General features: G+C 42.2%; 1 pseudogene; it reads right to left on the bottom strand.

The window, feature by feature from the left end:
- Positions 1 to 1,446: 1,446 nt before the first annotated feature.
- Positions 1,447 to 2,142, bottom strand: LOC133376583 (exosome complex component MTR3-like; annotated as a pseudogene).
- Positions 2,143 to 10,907: the final 8,765 nt, after the last annotated feature.

Genomic DNA, 10,907 nt, shown 5'->3' with positions numbered 1-10,907 from the left:
TCCCCCAATTCCACATATAGAAACCTACCAAACTGGTCTGTATTTCAACACTGATGATGGGACACCTCCCCCACTTCACTAGACCGCAGCAGGCTAATATAGGGATGCAGGCCACCCACATGGCACATATACCTCTGCTGTCTAACATGTTGCTGCCATCACATGCTCCCCCAGTATCTGCCTCCTGATGCAACTATCTCACTCTCCCTAATGGTAAACCTGGCCTTGTACATTTAGGAATCTGGTTGATCGGGTACCTGAAATATTTCTTTCCTTGGCCATTCCTCCTGCAATTCATAGTCTTTTATCTGTTACATTTACTGTTTTGGTACTAGAAATAGTCCAAAGCTTCACACGTGCAGCAGTTTTCCATTCTTTTCTATAACAAGTGAAAATTCAGCACATGAAGTACCAACTCTTAGTGCATATGTCCTGAAGTTTCATTTTTTCTTTCTTTTTCAGTAGTTGAAAATAGAAGACTTTGTATTCACAGGACTGCAGAGATTCTTTCAGGAGGGGAGTTTCAGGAGGGGAGCTCGGGGGGGTTGGAGTTGGTGTGCGTGCCAGGACATCCTCCAACAGCTCTGTTGAGGCATCTGGAGGTGGCACGAAGTCTTCCTTGGCGGGAAAACTGTCAGTGGGAACTGGCACAGAGTCAACCACACCCCCTCTTCCATGGTCCTTGAAAGTGTCTACACCCCCTGATTCTTCCCCTTGCTCTAGCTGAGGGATCTGCATCTCATCCAGCCCCCTTCCTTGATTCCCCTAAGAGAGCTGGGGCTCAACAGAACCCTACACTCAAACACTCCATTGGCACATTGCAGGACATATGCAGGACATATGAAGTGAGGAATACATATGAAGTGAGCAGCTGGAGCACGGGCAAGAATGGCATCTACAGGCAGGACTCGCCATTGCAGCAGGAGGTCCCCTCACTAACCTCAGCGTCCCAGCCACCACCGCCATCACAGGTATGCTGTGGCTCGGCCTTATCCAGCGGGGCAAAGGCTGCACCTTCTCCGAGAAGATCAATAAGGCCGCCAAGTGGAGGGCCACCACCGTCATTTACAACTATGGCAGCGGGATGGGGAACGACATCCAGGCCATGACCCACCCTGCCTCTGCAGGACCAGCTGGTGCTGGGGAAAGCTTACTCGTACTTTGCCATCGGAGAAGCTGAACAGAAGTTCAATTGAAGGTGTCGGACTTGTAAATATAGAAGGAAAGAGAGAGAATCAATCCACAGCTTTGTTGGGGGTTGCCTGAGATGTTTCTGCCGCTCCAGGGACCTGCACCCAGGCCCGCCCTTAGTATTTGTGGGGCCCGGGACAAAAGCATAGTTGGGGCCCCCCACATTCTCTCTCTCTCTCTCTCTCTCTCTCTATATATATATATATATATAATAGTATATTATATTATATATTTATCTATATATAGAGAGAGATTTTATTTAAGAATATATTTGGCGCAGCAGCAGGTAAAGGTGCTGGCAGCTGTCGAGGCCCAGGTGCATGGCTTGAGCCCAGCTGTCGGGGGGGTCCACCCTTGCCGCTGCCCAGTAGCGCCACGGTGGGCGGGCGGCAGGGGCGCTTTCCTCGGGTTCCATGGGCTACAGCAGCCACTCTCCGCCGAGGGCCCTGGCATCCGGCAGAGACTGCAGGCCACCACGAGGTCACACAGTTCAATGCCCATGTTGCCAAGGACCAGCGTCGTACCACTGTCTTGCAGGAGGAGTGCACTTACTTCCAGGTGCGCCCAGAGGTAGTGCACCAAGTGCACGGCTGGCTCCAGCATTTCTTGCAATGCCAAGGCCAGTTTGGGCTCCTGCTTGCTGGGCCGGATGCGGGCTCCGCGCCCAGAGAAGGGCACCCAGCGGAACTTGCACACCAGCCGGCTGCGGGGCTCACCGGAGATGTTCACTCCAGTGCTGCCTGCTTTGTGCGGCCCGGCCACGGTGCACAGTACGTAGGCCGAGCCTTTGGATTGGCTCAGCAGCCCTACGTGGGTGAGCAGAGGCTGCAGGGCCGACGGATCCCAGCTGGCGTCCGCTACCTTTTTGCCATCCTTGGCTCAAGGGGGCACGAACAACAGCGGCATCTGGGACTCCTCCAGACCAGGCACTTGCCTGTGGTTGAGCGGCATGGCCTCCCTTGTGGCACGCCTGGTCTCGGAAAAGGAAAAGATCGCCAAGCACGGGGCCCAGAGTAGCTGCCCCGCTTCCCAGTGCCTAGGGGTGGTACTGCCTGCACCACACTGTATTTTTACTGGAAGTTTTATAATCGCTGTTTTTTAATAATGTTATTTAATTTTGTAAATTGTATTGTTTTATGGATGTATTCCTGTATTTGTGTTTTTCTTGTAAGCTGCCTTGAACGCCTTTTGGCCATAAGGCGTGGTATAAATAAATAAATCAATAAATAATAAAAATGTTCCCATGGTGTTCCTTCTAGTACTGTAATTTTATTACTTTTTCCTGAGATTACAAATAATGGCACAAATGAGTGCCGGTTTCACCCTAGAGCAATTTCTGATAAAGCTTCTGAATAATGCAAAAATTTGGGATGTTGTAAATAATTACTAAAAGAGAGAAGTTAAAGTGGGTAACTTGATCTGCAGAATCAGCCAAGAAACCTCACCAATCGGCCAGTAAAAGTCAAGTGCTATTTTTTGACCCTGTAAAAGCCTCCCATTAACTATCTTGAAGCAGTCTCACAGTAAAAACAATGTTAAAACAATTAAAAAACAATTCCATACATAAAAGCAATGTATAACAATTTCATATGTAAAAGCAATTTCATATCCAATTCAGACATAGACTGGGATAAACCTCTCCACTTAAAAGGCTTGTTGAAACAGGAAGGTCATCAATCAGTGCCAAAAAACACAATAGAGACAACACCTGTCTAATGTGTTAAGGGCGGGAGTTCCAAAGGGTACATGCCATCACATTAAAGCCCAATTCCTATATCTATGGAACGAGTGTCCTGATAAGATTATAACTATAGGTGGCCCTCTCTTGCAAAACACAATGATTGATTGGATATATAAGTGGTGAAATGATCTTGTAGGTATCCTGGTCCCAAACTATGTAGGGCTTTGTACACCAGAACCAAGAACTTGAACTTAGTTTGGCAGTCCATCCAGTTCTTTCAGTAGTGGCTTAACATGATGGTGATAGTTTGCCCAAGTGAGCAGTTGAGCTGCTGCATTTTGCACTAGCTGCAGCTTCCAGCCCATTCTCAAGGGCACCCCAACATAGAGTGCACAGTGCTTTTAATAAAGTTGGTGGACAACTTAGAGAAGCTATTAAGAAAAGTTATAAATATTGCAGCACTTACCATTTTTATATGACAACTGGTGGCTACTTGTAAAAGATATGCTTCAAGTGGCTACTTGAAGAAGATATTGCTTCTGTCAATTCCGGTTTCTCTCTGTTTCTCATTCTTCCAGTCTTAAGTTCTCTACATTTACACCTCACTTTGAAATTTTGAAAATAGAAGTCCTCATGAAATTCATCAGCATTTTAGTTTTAATTTCTCCCAATCACGTTTACATGCAATTTTGCATAATATGCACATTTTGTAAAGCAATTTTCCCTAATAAGATGCATTTTATTTGTTATTTTCACCAATATATGCCTTTTTATGCACACTTTACTATTAAATTTTTGTACCTACTACTTGACTGGAGAATTACAAAATTCAGAGCAGTGCACATTTCAAGAATTGCTGTGTTTCATCTTATGCTTTGTTTTGGAAAATACAAATTAGGTAGTTTCACCTTTAAATGAGAACTGAATCAAATTTATCCCCCATCCCTTTGCTAACCTCTGTAGAAATTCTGTTAACTTATGTTGTGTAGGACCCCAGAGGATATAATCTCAGTAGACTCTTCTTATTTTAAAGCACCTAAATCCAGGTCCCATCATATCCCATTCACAGGGCAAAAGCTGGCAATCAAACTCTTTTAAACTATCTCCTTGCTTAATTTCCCAAGTCTCTCCCGAGAACTCACTTCTGTGAGGCTTACAAAAAAAACTACTCACTGATAACAGCTAGGTAGGGAGCAATTTGCAGTTACTACTGCCATGAGTCAGGAAGCTAAGCCTACTGCTGGTCTGAGCTAAAACCGCTTTTTGTTTTATTGCAAGCTCTCTTCGTGCCTGTTTTTGTTTTATCTAATGTGCATATTAAAGAAGGGTTGTGAATATAACTGATGCCTTACTTATCTTAGAGCCTGAACTGGTTGTACATTAAGGGAAGCCAACCAATAAGGACTACAAACCTGTCTTTGGGAAGGAGAAAGAGATCTATAGTATTGCTGTTCTGCAAACCACAGTTGTATTCATAGGGATATATAGACAGATATTATACAGCCACAAGAGTGGCTGTATACTATAGCCAGTAGGGATTTTTCGCGTTCTACCATGTTAAATGAAAATACCCCCCACACCCCTTTCTGGTGCTTTGTATAGTCCTAATTCAAAACAAAAACTTACAAGTGTTATAGTGTTGGATTCAGAATCGCTTGCTCTACAACTCTGAAAGTTTTCTTGGTGATACACAACCCCCCCACACACACACGCACAGAGAATCCACAGGTTAAAGTGAAAAACTGGAGAGAGAAAAACAAGAAGCCGTTTGGACTTTTTTCTTGAGAAATTCTCATAATCTGTTGAAATTCATTAAAAATCAGAGATGACTGTAAGGTATCTCTAATCAAATCCCTGAACTTGCCCCAAACACAGACCTTCATCTTCAGTAGGTTTAAAGTAAAAAACTGGCATGGTTTGTTTTTAATTAATAGATTAAAAAATCCACTACCGTGGGTTATAACATCACGAAGGTGCAGTAGAAAGCAGGAGTTCTTTCGTTTCACTCCCCCCTCCCCTTCCAGTTACTTGGAGGAAGCAGGGGAAGTCTGCTCCTGTGATTGGTGGGCAACAGACATGTGACTCACACTAGCCTGCTGAGCTTGCTCTTCCCTCGTGCTCTGTGTGAGGAAACACAAGAGAGAGGGGGGGAAATGGATGGTGGAGGGAGAAAGCCAGAGGGCAAGGATGACGGAGAAGGCAGCAGCAGAATGGAGGCGAGTGACAGTGATGTGTGTGTGTGTTCCCACCCCCACTGTCTCGCACAGCCTGCTCTTTCCACTGGCTCAATTGACCTGCCACCCCCCCACCCCTATCCTTAAATGGGTTTATAAATTACAAAAGCTCAAATACTTTTTGTTTGCAGTGTGTGTGGCTGTTTGACCTGTGCTCATAACATTATTGTAGTTATTTTGAGATTGTATGAGACTCTTCGTTTGTAACACTTTAATCCTGAATTTAGCTCTTGGTTCTTAAATATATATATATATATATATATATATATACACACACAATCATTAGTATATGCATAGTGCAGCAGTGGGGAGGGGTGGATATATGCATAGGTTACAGCAGCCCTGCAAAGTAGCCTAGTGTGGCTGTACAGATATTGGGGGGGGCTGAGAGGGAGTTGTGTGACAACCCTGAAGTGTAGTCTAGTGTTGTTCAGTCTTTTGGTTTTGTGTTTTTCTTCTTATTTTTTTAAAAAGAACTTTTAAATTGACTGTAGCAGCAGCATTTATTTCTTTAATTTATTAAATTTATATCCCACCATTCCTCCCAGAAAGAGCCCAGGGCAGCAATGGGTGGAGGGATCATTGCTTTCCCACTCATGGGAGAAAAATAGAGGCTTCTTGTGTTTGGGTTGATGCTGGTGGTATAAATCTTTAAATGAGTTTATAAATGACAAACACTCAAATTTTTTTGTTTAAAGTGCGTGTGGCTGTTTGACCTGTGATAACATTGCTGTAGTTATTTTGAGATTTGATGCGACTCTTTGTTTTTAACACTTTAATATTGAATTTAGCTCTTGGTTGTTTAATCTTAAATCTCACTCACTCACTCACTCACTCACTCACTCACTCACTCTCTGAAATCTGTCCTGTGTTGAAGCCCACATCTGAAATTAATGCTGTGTTGGTCACTGCCTCCCACTTTTGTGAAAGCCTTTGCTGTATAGGGAAGAGGCATTTTCCTCTTCATCTTTTGCAGAGAATAGAAGGTCTTCGTCAAACATTTGCAGGGGCATCAAACATTTGCAGTTAGTGTAATACCATATTACACTAATGAGGTGGCCAAGTGATTTTTCTGTTTGTGACCAGTAGTGCAGTAGCAAATGAAAAAGTGCAGGGTCTCTTCATGATAGTCACAGCCATGTCCCTCCTCCTTTTTTTGCTGCTGGGTTGAGAATAAGATCCTTTTTAATGTCTTCTCCAATAACAATAGACGTTCCTAGCTCAGTACTGACTGACAAGGTTTCAGATAAGGATCTCTCCCAGCCCTAATTGGAGATGCTAGGTATTGAATGTGGGGACTTTTGCATGCAAAGCATGTTCTCTGCCACTAAGCCATGACTCTCTTGTAAAAGTAAAGGCATTCTTGATGGTAATATAACATTTAAAATACACTGCTGAGCTATTTCTGTTATTGCTGCTGCTAACTTGCACAGGATCCCATCCCTTACCTCCCAGATTAAAAAGCAGAGAAATTCACTAATAGGCAAAAAAACCCTTGCAGTTTAAGAATGTACCTATAGCCCACAGCTATTTCTATCAAACTTTAAAAAGCAGGGAAATTGGGCAGCTATAGTGAATGCACCGGGGAGCAGGAGACCTGAACTCCTCTCTGAGATATTGTACTGCCCTACAAATTGGTCAAAATGCAAACACCATTTGGGTTGGTCTTTCACAGTCCAATCCACTTCCTGTGTAGCTTGGAAGAATTTGGTAACATGTGCCTCTGACCATATGGTGACTGGTGGCAACACCTGCCATCTCCAAAGATAGAGGATTATATTTTCGTATGTTTGTTGGTGTTCTTTTTTGAGCCATTGACAAGGACCACACCCTATCAGCAAGATTTCCTATGAAAGCCTCATCAAAATTAAAGCAGCATTCTCATGTAGCGCCTGTTGTGCAAGTGATCTTCCCAGTGGATTGTGCCCTTACTGAACAGAATGGAGTACTTGATATGAAAAGAATTATATGAGGCACAATGATCACATTATTTCCCAGGCCAGCATATGTATTGACTTTCAAGGGTGCTACAAATCTAAACTTTTCAACACACTTTTAGAGCTTTTGTTGGGTACAAAATGTCAGAAGAAAGGGAGGTAGCTAATGAAATTTTAACTTTCCTTTGTTGCATGCTGTTTCAGCTCTGGGTGCACAGCTTCTTCAGCTAACTGTGCATCACCACAGGACAAAGCATCAAGTTTGATTTTGGAAAATACTATGCCACAGGATACGAGGAATATGTGGTGGCTGCAGTGCTATATCTCAGAACAAACATTGGTGTATTTCTCTTTCATGTCATATTATTTCATTAATGTGCACAACATTAATTTTAATCTCCATATCTTGTACCACTATAGAAGTATTCTGAGGAAAAGAGAAGCAGCAAAGAAGAAGCTCAATCTTTACATCAATTCATTTAGACTAAATCAGATCTAGATAATGTTTATGAGTAAGGGAATACCTAGGCAAACGTGCAATTCTGCTGGCCACAAAAGCTGCTCATTCAGTTCAGTGGAGGATTCTGATCACTGTATACAAAGAACTGTCTGTGAAAGTTGGGCCTCTCTAGTGAAATTAATGGAATCTGCCTGCATGGGTATCTTAGTACATGCAAATCTTTTATTTGGGGCATTTATGTACAGCTGAAGCTTTGCAGAGCTCCAATGCACACATAGCTTTTCATAAGCTGCCTTGTTCTCCTGGATGCCTGAGAGGGGGAATGTGCGTATAAAGCACTTCCAGACATTAAGTGTCTGGGGCAGCAGCTGCTTGGGTGGAGCTCCATTTTTTGTGTGGGGTCTTCTTGGTATGTACATCTGGAGCCATTGGACTGGAAGAGTCCTTGAGTAAAGGCTGTCATCCTTGGGGAGCAACACTCCCTATACTTCTTAGGTCATGTCAGGACCAAGTCAAGACAGTATTAAATATAAAAAAAAATTGCCAAAAGATGCAAATACAGATTCATATATTTACAAGATCTATTATGGAATAAATGTTTTGTAGATGATGCCCATATCACTATTGGGAAAAATGAAAAGAAAAAAAACAGCTAAGAAGGAAACCTCAATACTCTCAAAAACCATTCCTATTTCTATTTTTTTTCCTTTGAAGAAATGAACGTCTCATGAACCAGATTGGGTGACTTTTCTACTTTCAGTGATGTTTAAATTATGTGTATGTATCAATTTCCATCTATGAGGTATATGATACACAGCATGAAGAGGCAGGTTTCTCCTTGACTCTCCCCCCATTACAATTTTTCCTCATCAAATAAAAAGTTAAAACTCAATTACAAATACAATTTGTATTATTTAATATATCTTGATTGTATACATCATTCATTTTGTTGGTCATCTATCTGTATATTGTGTTCACTTCAGGAGAAGTCAACCACTTGACCAAATTACTGGTGATTTGCCAATAATTTTGCTTTAGATCACATGCTCAACAGTTTTAGGATGCAATCTGGAAATCACTTACTTCTAAGAGCTCTTACTGAAACCAATGAAGCAATTCCAGAGTCATTGGTTTGTAGACTGAAGAATCAACCAGTCAAACCCAAAGAAGCAGCTCTTATTATGAAATGAAGAATCAAGAATAATCAGCTCAGACTAACTATAATTCAATTATATCAGAAATGTTAGAAGGTTCCTTATACTGAGTCAGATTGGTTCATCTAGATCAGTATTGCCTTCGCTGACTGACAGCAGCACTCCAGGATTTCAGACAGGGTTCTCTCCCAGCATTACCTGGAGATAGGGATTGAACCTGGGACCTTCTGCATGCAAATCAGACGCTCTGTCGCTGGGCCATAGCTCTTCCCCCTTTTCATGTTAAATATTCTTAGAAGGTTCTTAATTGTAGAAAGTTTTTAGGTAATTTTAGTATATTTTAAATGTTGTAGATGGTTTTAATTGTTTTAAATATGTTTATTTTATTTTAAATTGTATTGTTCTAACATTTTGATGTTTGCTATCCTGGGCCACTTTGGGAAGAAGAGTGGGATGCAAATTTAACAAGTAAATATCATCATCATCATCATCATCATCTTGCAACTTGCATTCCTCTTTTCAGAGATCCTCCCAAAGTGATTCTGAATAAACTAGTTACAAGATCAAAGCAACCTTGCATATAAATGTATCTGTTATATATCAAACTTCTTCTGAACTTGCATATTTTGCCCTACGTACTTGAAAAGACACTTACTAAACTTTGGTGCTGTTATGTCTTTCTCTTTTCAAAAACAAAAAGTCTTGTGGCACCTTAAACACTAACACATTTATTGTGGCATAAGCTTTTGTGCACTAGGATCTACTTCATTAGATGCATGATGTGTAATCCTCAGTTTTCAGGGGCCTTTATACATGGGCATAAAAGGAAAAATGCAGAAGTTGGAGTTAAATGGCACTGAAATGCAAAAGGTACAGTCTGTCACAATTCAACTGGAGCCATAATGTATGCAAAATAAGCACAGTGACTCTTCACAATAGAAATAATTGGTAATCAGGGCTGGCGCCAGGCATGCCGGGGCCCTTGGGCACCAGCCTGCCCCAGGCCCGGCACATGCACGCATACATGCACACCCACCAACCTACCTTGCTTTGCACTTCCCTTCCACGATCCATGGCAGGATCATGTCATGGATTGCAGGGAGGGAGCTTCTGAGCCGCCTGCCTGTTCCCTTGCTCCTCCTACCTACCTCTCCTGTCTTTTGCAGCCATGTGTGATTCATACACAGGGCTGCCATTAACCAAGATGGTGGCCGAGGTTTCCCTAAGGTGCTGGTGACCCTGGTATCAACTTGGTTGGTGGCAGGGATGAGCACACATCCCTAAGGATTCCCTTAGGGAAACCTTGGCTGCCATCTTGGTTAATGGGAACCCTGCGTGCGCAGCATGCACAGCCACAAAAGACAGGAGAGAGAGGTAGGTGGAGCAAGGGAATGGGCAGGCAGCTCGTAAGCTCCCTCCCTGCAATCCACAGCAGCAATCCTGCAGCGGATCATGGAAGAGGAGCTCTACTCTCCAACCCTATAAAGGGGCCACCCTTTGGTGCCGGCCCTGTTGGTGATAATACAATCATCTTAGCATTGCTGAGTAAATTAATACTTGTAGCAGGACAGGAAGAATCCTGAACAGAATTCAACTTCTTAATAAGTTGCAATTCAGCAGTTTCACACTGACATTTTCCTCTGAAGTTCCTTTGTTTAAACAACTTAAGGTCATTAACAAAGTGTTGTGGCCATGGTTGGTTGAAATTTTCTCCTACTGGTTTCTGAATATTGCAGTTTCTGATGTGCTGATTTATTCTTTTGCATGCAGGCCAGTCTCTATGTTTTTAATTTTAGTTCCCAGTCTTTTAGTTCTGTCATTTACTCCATAGCCTTATTTGGTTAAGACTTCTAGCATGTGCTGTTTCAAGATTAAAAACATTATACTTTAAATGGCTGAGAAACCACCCAGGATCAAAATGGCTAAAAGACTTCTGGGAATGCCTTGAAGACCATATCTCGTATAACCTGACTTCCTATTACACCCACATTTGATTGTAAAGTCTGAGTTGTTTGTTCCTTGCCTAGAATCTGGTCTTTGATTTCCAATAGTTTTCTACTTCACTCCAGCTTTTATCATATGACGTTGCTTCCAAGTTAGTTACCAGCTCACTAACATAGCAGAACATTTGCAATCAATTAGATGAATAGGTTTCATTACCTTGTAGTTAATGAAAAGTTTAATATTTTAAAGCAAAGGAAGGGAAATCTGGGAAAGGTTTCATGAGACAAAAAGAAAAAGAAAATCGTT

This window comes from Rhineura floridana, chromosome 1 (assembly GCF_030035675.1).
Source record: "Rhineura floridana isolate rRhiFlo1 chromosome 1, rRhiFlo1.hap2, whole genome shotgun sequence".
In the NCBI taxonomy this organism is placed as follows: Eukaryota; Metazoa; Chordata; class Lepidosauria; order Squamata; family Rhineuridae; genus Rhineura; species Rhineura floridana.
The sequence above is the reverse complement of the archived record's forward strand: the minus strand, read 5'-3'. Positions and strand labels throughout refer to the sequence as shown.